Genomic DNA, 10,047 nt, shown 5'->3' on the forward strand with positions numbered 1-10,047 from the left:
TAAGTGCAGACTAAAAACGTATCTTTTCATCAAAGCCTACACATAACAAACATCACATCATAACGTTGTGCTCCAGAACATCTGATCACATGCACATTATCAACTTGTGCTGTTAATATCATGAACAGCAGCTACGGTAATTCCTCTCCACTGCTTCTCTTTCTCTATCCATTCCGAGGCACCCTGAGGTAGCTCCAGCCCCAGTCATGTCCCACCTTATGAAGATTGTAGACCTTTAAAGAAGTAGATGCTGACCCTGCAAACACCCCGAACCATCTAGAGATGTACCAGTGACAATTGGACCCACTTCATGTGGAGTTCTGACATTGGACTCCCTTGAGTGTTTAAAGGCTCTGGCATGGAGAAGCTGGTGTTGGATCTGTGATGTTTGCAAATGTTGAGCTATTTTATGAGTTACTAAGTAGCTCCTTGTTTTATAATGACAATGACTGTAAAAGACTGTAGAAAGATCATTTTCATAATATTACACTCCGGTGCTCATGTTAGTTCTCACTCTCCAGTGTTCTGCATTGTTTAAAGACTATAATCACAGTCTTGATGTCACCCAAATGAGGATGGGTTCCCTTTTGAGTCTGGTTTCTATCAAGGTTCCTTCCTCATAACATCTAAGGGAGTTTTTCCTTGCCACAGTCGCTTGCTCATCAGGGATAAATGTACACCGTTCACCTTAACTGTAAATTTCTGTAAAGCTGCTTTGATACAATGTCTGTTGTGAAAAGCGCTATAGAAATAAACTTGACTTGACCTCCGACGTCCCTTCAGCGCTTCCTTCTCTGTTACAGAAGCTGGCGCCGGCTTCACTCCATGTGCGTTTTATACAACCTCAAACGTCTCTTGAGTCGCTATTTGTGTCAGTTATGTCCATTGTCAAGGAAACCAGGAAGGCAAAATTAGACACATCATTCAATCAAGTAGAAGTACATATACTCATGTTTTGAAATTGAAGTACTGACTACACTTTTTTACTCAAGATAAAGTAAAGATGTTTGGTCTATGACACGTACTTAAGTAGAAAGTACCCATTACTACTACCTGATATAATTTTATCAATATGCCATCATACATTTAATAATTGCCTCATTTAATAATACAAATAATAAAGTTAACATTTATAAATAAATTCAATTATATCTCTGCATCAAATGTTAATTCATACAGTATTGTACTTTTGTGTACAGTTGGCATTCACGGCTTTGTCTTAAGGTATAAAGTGCCCTCTAGTAGTCGGCCGTACTACCACTAATAACAACCTACAAACTGTTCAAGGAATCATTAAATTCAATACATTTCCTAAAACAGCAGCCAAATGTGGACCTATGCCAAAAGTAATCCCCAAATCAATGACGATGACATTGTGAGAAATCAGCTCAAACATTTATATGGAGCTTCTGTGTGCTGACAAACTCCTAGAAGCTAAAACACCCAGCATATCATCATTAGTTATTAGCCAGTAGTTGTGTCATCATCAAGTGTCTTGACCTTAGCAAGGCATATGTTTTTTCTTGTATATTCATGTAGTTTCTATTTAAGCAGCATAAAAAAGCTTTGGTATAAACACTTTATTTTGGGAACACCCCACAAAACCAAACAATAAACAAATCTGGAGATGCAGTTTGCCAAAGTAACTCAGATATTAATATTTGGCAAATTCTCCCTGCTTCCAACACACCAACTTCAACAAATGACTGTTCACTTGCTGCCTAATATATCCCACCCCTTGACAGGTGCCACTGAAATGAATTCAGTGATTTAAATTTTAAATGATCGTTGATTATGTTATCATAAACTCATAATTATTTTTCATAGTTCATATCTTTCCTCCTCATTTTGTTACTACTTGTACTTATTTTGAATTTTATTACTGATACTCCTCTGACTATTATCACTTCTCTTTAAATCCTATTTCTCCTACTACTTCTATAATTCTTTTTATTCTTTCCTTATTCCACTAATAGCACTTTCTATCAATGTCTAATTAAATGTAATGCTGTCATTTCTGTAATTATTTTTACTGAAATAATGAGAGAAACTGTTTTATGCCATTCTCTACCCTCTAGCCTCATCTAGTGGACATGGCACGCAGCACACTGGAATTCAATTAAAAAACAAAACAAACAAAGAAACTAACAAAAAAACCCCAAAAACCAATAAATATATTGTTTCTATATTTGTCTGTTCTTTTTTGTGGTGGCATGTCTAGGCATATTTTTAACTGATCTTTGCTAAAACAAAGTGATCATCATGTGTTAAATTGTTTAAAAAAAGAGGAAAAAATAAGACAAACAATATATTAATATTATTATTAATATTAATATTCCAAGCTGAAATACAGATAATCTATTAAATAATCTATTAAATTTAATAAATCTATTAAATAAATAAAATGTGCCTCCATTAATGCCTATCCTTTTCTTCTATTTCACAGCTACATCTGGCTACAAAAAAATATCCATGTATCACAAGAATGGCTAATTTGCACTCTCCCAGTTTCTCCACCTCCACTTTCCTCATCTACAATCCTCCTGTCAACACTAATTAGCACAGTCTCTTCTACACTTTCATTTGGAGCAATACAGCATGTGCTGATGAGGGCACATGTCCTCACAATGGACAAAGAAATACACAGGTGTCTGGTTATACCAGTCTTTCATTCATACAACCTCATCAGAGAACCAGGGGTCAAAGGGCACAGTCCAGTTTTCCACTCAATGATCTTGGTCACATCAGACATGGTATCATTAGCATCAAACACCTGCGCCTTATTGTAAGCATTCATACTTCCTAAGGAGATTCTGATTGCATGGGATTATAGTGTGAACCAGAAAGCATGGATTACTGAGTAAAATAATCTTATTACCATGCTGTTGAGCCTCTCTAAATTTCTATTCCAGCTCTATGAGGCAAAGAAATATTGAAGGGTCCTTATATTTATTCCTTTTTTTTTAAAGTATTTATTTACACTTACATAATGATGGGAAGAAAGTCAAGCAGAACTGTCTACTATTAGAAGGACCCTATTTGTAAGACACAGCTTCTTCTGTGCCGAGTGATAACAAGCAGCACCCACAGCTCTGTCCCTGCTTGCGTCCTGTCTTTCTCTCTCTGCCTTTGCATTACTGTACAGTTAGGCGGTCTCACTCTGGCTGCTTCCAGCCTGTTAGACTGACTGAGTGGAAAAATAATGATGGCCATATGAAAGGCTGAGTGTGTAGAGTGGATTGTGTGTCTTGAGCTGCAGCTGAAAAGTGCTTCCCAGGACTGATAGGTTCCTGGAATCTGGTAAGGCATGGAATGCTCAAGTGAATGCAGAATGGATCACACTGAAGCTGAGCATCTTATTTGAGCTTTTATTTGAAACCCCCCCCCCAACTTTTTTTCCAACTGCATGTTCAGCCCTTTGAGAGTTCCATTCATTGTGACAGGGCAAATCATTAAATGAATTATTAGAATCTGTCGTAAAAATTAGATCATCTTATAAAGCGGCTACATAAAATGGAATAGGCCATCAACTCACCGTCTGTCTTCTGGATTGACACACGAAAAAGGCATCTAGTTAGTGGATCTTATCAAATCTAGCAGAAATGTAGGTATCATAAAAACTGTATGTCTCTACATTTTATGTATGACCTTGATCACACATTACATATGTGATTTAATATATATATTTCAGCTTTTCAGGTTTCACCTCAGAATCTATGATTATTGAATCTGGGAACAAAAATATATATGTTTCTGACTCCTGTGAGTCCTGTGGTCTCAGGTCAGTGCTTTGCAAGGTTTAAAACAATATGACATTCACATATAACTTAGATATAAACACCATTAACCATAGAGTCATATTACACAGTGATTGGCAAAAGCACCAGCCAGTCAGGAAAAAGAATATGCATAAGAGTACAAATCAAACCAAACCAATTTTTGATAAAACACAGAGTCATGTTTTATTTTGTTGAATTTAATAGTTTCTTTCACTATTGTGAGGAACTAGAATATTTATTTTGTTTGTGAAACTGCTAGCTAAAAATGATGGCTTTTCTGGTGTGTTTATTGACTAATAGGTATATTCCTAGGTAGGTTTTAGGTATTTCAAATTTTTAGGTCTTTATCTTTGTTTTAGCAACCTGTCTATCTGACAGAATGGTGGGCACACTTGGTATGTTTCTTCTGTAGTATGCTCATTTAAAATCATTTTTGGTGAGATGGGATTGAGGCTTTTGCTCACATTTTGTGTGTTATATATTTTCTGCTCTGTTTCACATAGCAACTCAATGGTAGTGTCTAATTCATGCTTCTCTGTTCTTTATGCATTTATAAATAGATTATATTTGGTGAGTTAATGAAGCAATTATAACTATGAGTTTTTATCCTCAAAACACTTCTGTAAATCTGAGGGGAAATGATAACGGCAGATAATTATGTGCTCGGTTGTGAGTACTTAGGATGCGTCTACTCTATTAAATAGTAAGTTAGTTAAAAATGAAGTCATTGCTATTTAGGCTATTTGGTGTGTACAAAGCAGTTTTGGATGCAGCCCTGATTTGTCAGTAAATATGTATTATTTGGCATTCACAGCCACAAGAAAATTGTAGCGGTTTTGAATTTAACGGCTTTAAATTGTGCATCACTTAACAACATAGATTCTTCTGTGTAAGTGTTTCAGCCCATCTCATTGAATTACCCCATCCCATCCTTTTCCAATGCATTTGCTTTGATAAATGAGTTCTAGATTCAAGCCATCAAGAGGTAACTCTCTGAAACTGTTCTTGCCTCTTGCATATGAGAGCAGTTCAATTGCTAAGGGAATTAACTCACACTGCAATTGGACTTCAATAATGGTTTTGTAGCTTGGGGTAAATTTCTTCAGCTCCAATTGGGAGATGTTTGCAAGCAATCTGAGAGAACGGCCAACTGTTCAAACACTGCTACAATCATCTATTTTCTTTTAGGGAAAATATAGACAACACATCATGTAATATAGTGTACTATATCACTTTTATATTATATAATGCATTTTTTTTCTGTATATGTTTTAGCCAATATATTATTGTACATTTTTCTAAATAATATATTTATTCTGAGGGGGCTCATGGAATTGATTCTACTGTTAAAATCACTGACTGCAATATGTTTAGAAAATTGTACAAGATGGATTAAATCACGAAATTGGTAAGGCATTTTTTGTTAGGGCAAATTAAGTGCAAAAGAAATTTAATGGGAGTACAGCAGGTTGCATTGCACCCTTGCAGTTCTAGGTTTCCTGTTTTGACGTGTTGTCCCTGTGTAGGTTTCCCCTGGGTTATCCAGTTTCCTCCCACTATAGATTAGTGACTATAAATCACCTGTGAATGTGTGTGTGTGTGTGTGTGTGTGTGTGTGTGTGTGTGTGTGTGTGTGTGTGTGTGTGTGTTCTGGCTTTATGGTAAGAACAAATATAATCGTTCAGTCTGTTTGACAAAGGAAATGCATTTGTACCTATTTTCCCTTAAAATAGCTTATACAGGTGTGCTGCCTCGTTGATTTTAGCCTTACGTCCAAATTAGTTTCCACATATTGGTCTTTGTTTTGATTTTCATTTCCTGAAATAAAGAATTCTAAATGATAGGTGATGCATAATGAATGCTTTGTATGAGACTAAAACATTATTCATAAATGGTAGACCAGGAACTTAATTATTTTTCCAAAAACTGCTGCATAAAATATCAAAGTTGGATGACTGAGAGTACTGAAATCATGTTTATTATAATATGGTCACATGAAGTCTTGTGCTATGAATAAAATGCCCTGCGGTTACAGGTATAAAGGCCTCTTCTCAGTAAGCACAAAAGGTTAACTGTCTCACTTGATTCTTGGACACTCTTATGACCAGCATCCAACTTCACGCTCCATCAAACAGTGTGTTTGTGTGTGTGTGTGTGTGTGTGTGTGTGTGTGTGTGTGTGTGTGTGTGTTTATGTGTGATCTAAAACGTGGTACAGTGCTGTAGTAAGTCAATAAGAAGAAGGTTATAGGTGAAGGCTTCTGTTCAGCACCATCTGTTCACAGAGCGCCATAAACGCTTCAAATGTTTGTGTTCTCATCATCAACTCTCCTCCTACTCATTGTCCCTCACCATTGTTCTGGTATCCCCAAGTGAGGATGGTTGCGCTATTAAATTTAATCAAGCAAAGAATTTCGTCAACGTTATCCCAAGACAGAGAGGCACTTTGAGTATTTATCCCAAAATATACAGTAAATTTCACATGTAAAATTGTTTGATCAGAGGCTTGTTCAGAAGGACAGCTGAGGTATAGGGATATGACATCAGCCTTGGCAATGGAAAATAATATGTTTATTGATCCTGTAGAGTCTGCTATTTCATTTCATTTTCCATTACACTGACTTTCATGATTTAACACTTGTGAGACAAGAGCATTATAGATCTGCTTTTATGGAAATGGAAACAGACAAGGGAATAAAAAGCATCAACTTTATGTTTCTGTAGAGAAGTGTCAATATATTGTCCACACCTTCCAACATGGTGTCAATATAACCTATAAAAAGTGTTGATTTCCATTATTTCACTTTACTTCATTAGACATTTGCTAAAAGTATCTCTGATTTTGTATCCTCTTCAGACTTAGACTGTTGTATCTAGTGATATTGAGTACCTGTTGTGGTTACTTTTGTTGACAGGACATTAATCTGCTTAAAGAAATTAAAAAAGTAACATTTATACTGGCAGTTTCTCATCAAACACAACAAAACAAGTCACTAACTCATGTGACTTCTCATTTTTGCAGGTGCACAACTATTTTATATTCATTTATTTGAAGTTTGCACTAGTGTTAAGTATGTTTTGTATAATTGATTAAATAAAATGTTAAGTTTATGATCAAGGACTATGAATGAGCTTTATTTTCCAGGCCTACTGCTCTGGCTGTCTATAATCCATGAACAGGAGCATGATAACATTTTACACAACACTCCACTAATATTGACATTTTTAAACTGAAATATGAGCAAAGAAGGTTTTATTGTTTAAACATTTTTTTAAATGTACAAATGACTCTATATATGGATGTCAAACTATTGCAAACACAACACAGTTTTACATATTATATATATATATATATATATATATATATATATATATATATATATATATATATATATATATATATATATATATATATAGAGTACAGACCAAATGTTTGGACTATATATATATATATATATATATATATATATATATATATATATATATATATATATATATATATATATATATATATAGTACAGACCAAAAGTTTGGACACACCTTCTCATTCAAAGAGTTTTCTTTATTTTCATGACTATGAAAATTGTAGAGACACACTGAAGGCATCAAGGGCTATTTGACCAAGAAGGAGAGTGATGGGGTGCTAGGCCAGATGACCTGGTCTCCACAGTCCTGAACCCAATCGAGATGGTTTAGGGGTGAGCTGGACCACAGAGTGAAGGCAAATGGGCCAACAAGTGCCAAGCATCTCTTGAGGAACTCCTTCAAGACTGTTGGAAGACCATTTCAGGTGACTACCTCTTGAAGCTCATCAAGAGAATGCCAAGAGTGTGCAAAGCAGTAATCAAAGCAAAAGGTGGCTACTTTGAAGAACCTAGAATATGACATTTTTCAGTTGTTTCACACTTTTTTATGTATATAATTCCATATATAATTCCACATGTGTTAATTCATAGTTTTGATGCCTTCAGTGTGAATCTACAATTTTCATAGTCATGAAGATAAAGAAAACTCTTTGAATGAGAAGGTGTGTCCAAACTTTTGGTCTGTACTGTATATATATATATATATATATATATATATATATATATATATATATATATATATATATATATATATATATAAACTGTTAGCACCCGTCAATATTACTTTCCTTTGACAAGATAACAACTTTGAGTCATCTTCTCGTCTCCTAGTGGTGTAAGAATTTTTCTTAAAAGAAAAAAATCCCGATCTTTAGAAAATTATATATAAAACACACGACTGCCAAAACAAATGTAAACTACTTAATTGCATTTTTCCATTAATTACATTTATATACACTTGTGCCAATTTAATTGATAATTTTTTATTAAAAAAAAGTGTATTGCATCAATTTAACTTTTTTAAATATTTAGAAAATATAATTTTATATAATTAAACCAAGCAGGCATTTTATTTAAAAAAGTTTTTAAAAATGTAAACTCTTAACAAATGTTAATCTGACCAAGATAGATGAACCATAACCCAATCCCATTTGAAGATCTAGAAAAGTCTGGCAAACAGAAGGTTTTTTCTTAAAACCTTTCACACCTCCTGTGGTGATACTTATAAGTGATGTTGGAGTAGTGTTGGTACTAGAGATGCAATTTATAATATGTATTACATTATTCCAAGTAGTCTATACTCTTTTAGGTTGGAGTTTCTATCCAATCATATTTCAGCTGTCACACCACATGTTACAGAGGTCAAAGATGTCTATCTCCCATTAAAACTTCAGAGTCAGCACTTGTGGGTTCTTTTAGGCTAAACTGCATGTTGCCTGAAGCTGTCAGATTGCAATTTGGGCACTCCAAGGCCCTCTGGAAAGCATCCAATCACGTCAACATTTTCACGCTTTTTGATTGGATGGTCAGAGTTTGCACTAGTCAGAGACAGCAAACCGCATTTGTAGCAAACTGCACACGCTCAAATATATTTGTGTGCATTTAACAGCTGTTTTTTTTTCATTCCACAATGGCTGACAGAGGAGAAGAATCTGATTTGGTCACAGGTCTACTTACAAGGGCTTTTTGACAACGGACCTTTGAAGAAAAGCTGGATATTGTGAGGAAAATGCGAAAATGTGAAAATTAAATTGTAAATGTAAAACACACACACACACACACACACACACACACACACACACACACACACACACACACACACACACACACAAATATATAAATGTTATAAATGTTACATATAAATAAATGTAATACTGCTGCTCTCTTCTGATCATTCTATTATCTCACTACATATTTAATGATAACTACATGTTCAATGATAAGACTGAAACACACAAACACAAAAAGGGTACAAATAAGAACATTAATTAAAAGTCGGATGGACAGAAATGGGTGACCCACTCCTGGAGGGGGGCAAAAAGTAATAAAAAAAAAGTCACGATTTGAGCATGGCTTAAATATGTTGTGGCATAAAAGGCATGCTCTGCGGGGATTATCTATCTATGCCTTTTACTCCATCTATCACGTGAAAGGGGCCACCAGAGGACTAGCTATTATCTTACTACTGAGAAAAGTCGATCTACAAAACTCTCTGGCTCGCGGCAGTCCTGAGATTATTGGAGATCTAGAAAACAAATAATACAAAACCAGTCTTTATTAAATATACACCGATAATGTGGAACAACATAACAAGTGAGTCCACTTAAAAGGCTCCAGCAAATCTTTCCACTGATGGATGGGGTAGAGTGAGAATGAAGTATTGTGAGTTTGAAAAGTGTTGTAGTCCCATAATTGAGTCTATATTGTTAATGTTTTTCTGCTGCAGTGTCTGGATTTTTCTTGCACCATTAAAATGGAATCTGCCATCCATTTTTGTCATGTCAGTATGTGTTGTATCATTTGCGTTTTATGTTGCTCATGTTGAAAGTTGAAATAGGAATTCAAATTTCCTCCCTCTCTCTCTCTCTCTCTCTCTCTCTCTCTCTCTCTCTCTCTCTCTCTCTCTCTCTATATATATATATATATATATATATATATATATATATATATATATATATATAAAATCCTTTTACATTTTATCATATTGAGACTTACTGTACAACCCTTGACAAATTAACTATAAGCATAGCCTTCCTGTATAAGGCATGGGACATTAAATGAAATCTATAATATGCTTTGTTTTTGCTTGATGTGTAAAGCCATATAAAATTGAGGCTCGCTTTTGGCATCAGGAGATACAACCTCTTTTTGCAGTCAATATTAATAGTGCAACAGGGAAAACCA

Source organism: Silurus meridionalis, chromosome 8 (assembly GCF_014805685.1).
Source record: "Silurus meridionalis isolate SWU-2019-XX chromosome 8, ASM1480568v1, whole genome shotgun sequence".
In the NCBI taxonomy this organism is placed as follows: Eukaryota; Metazoa; Chordata; class Actinopteri; order Siluriformes; family Siluridae; genus Silurus; species Silurus meridionalis.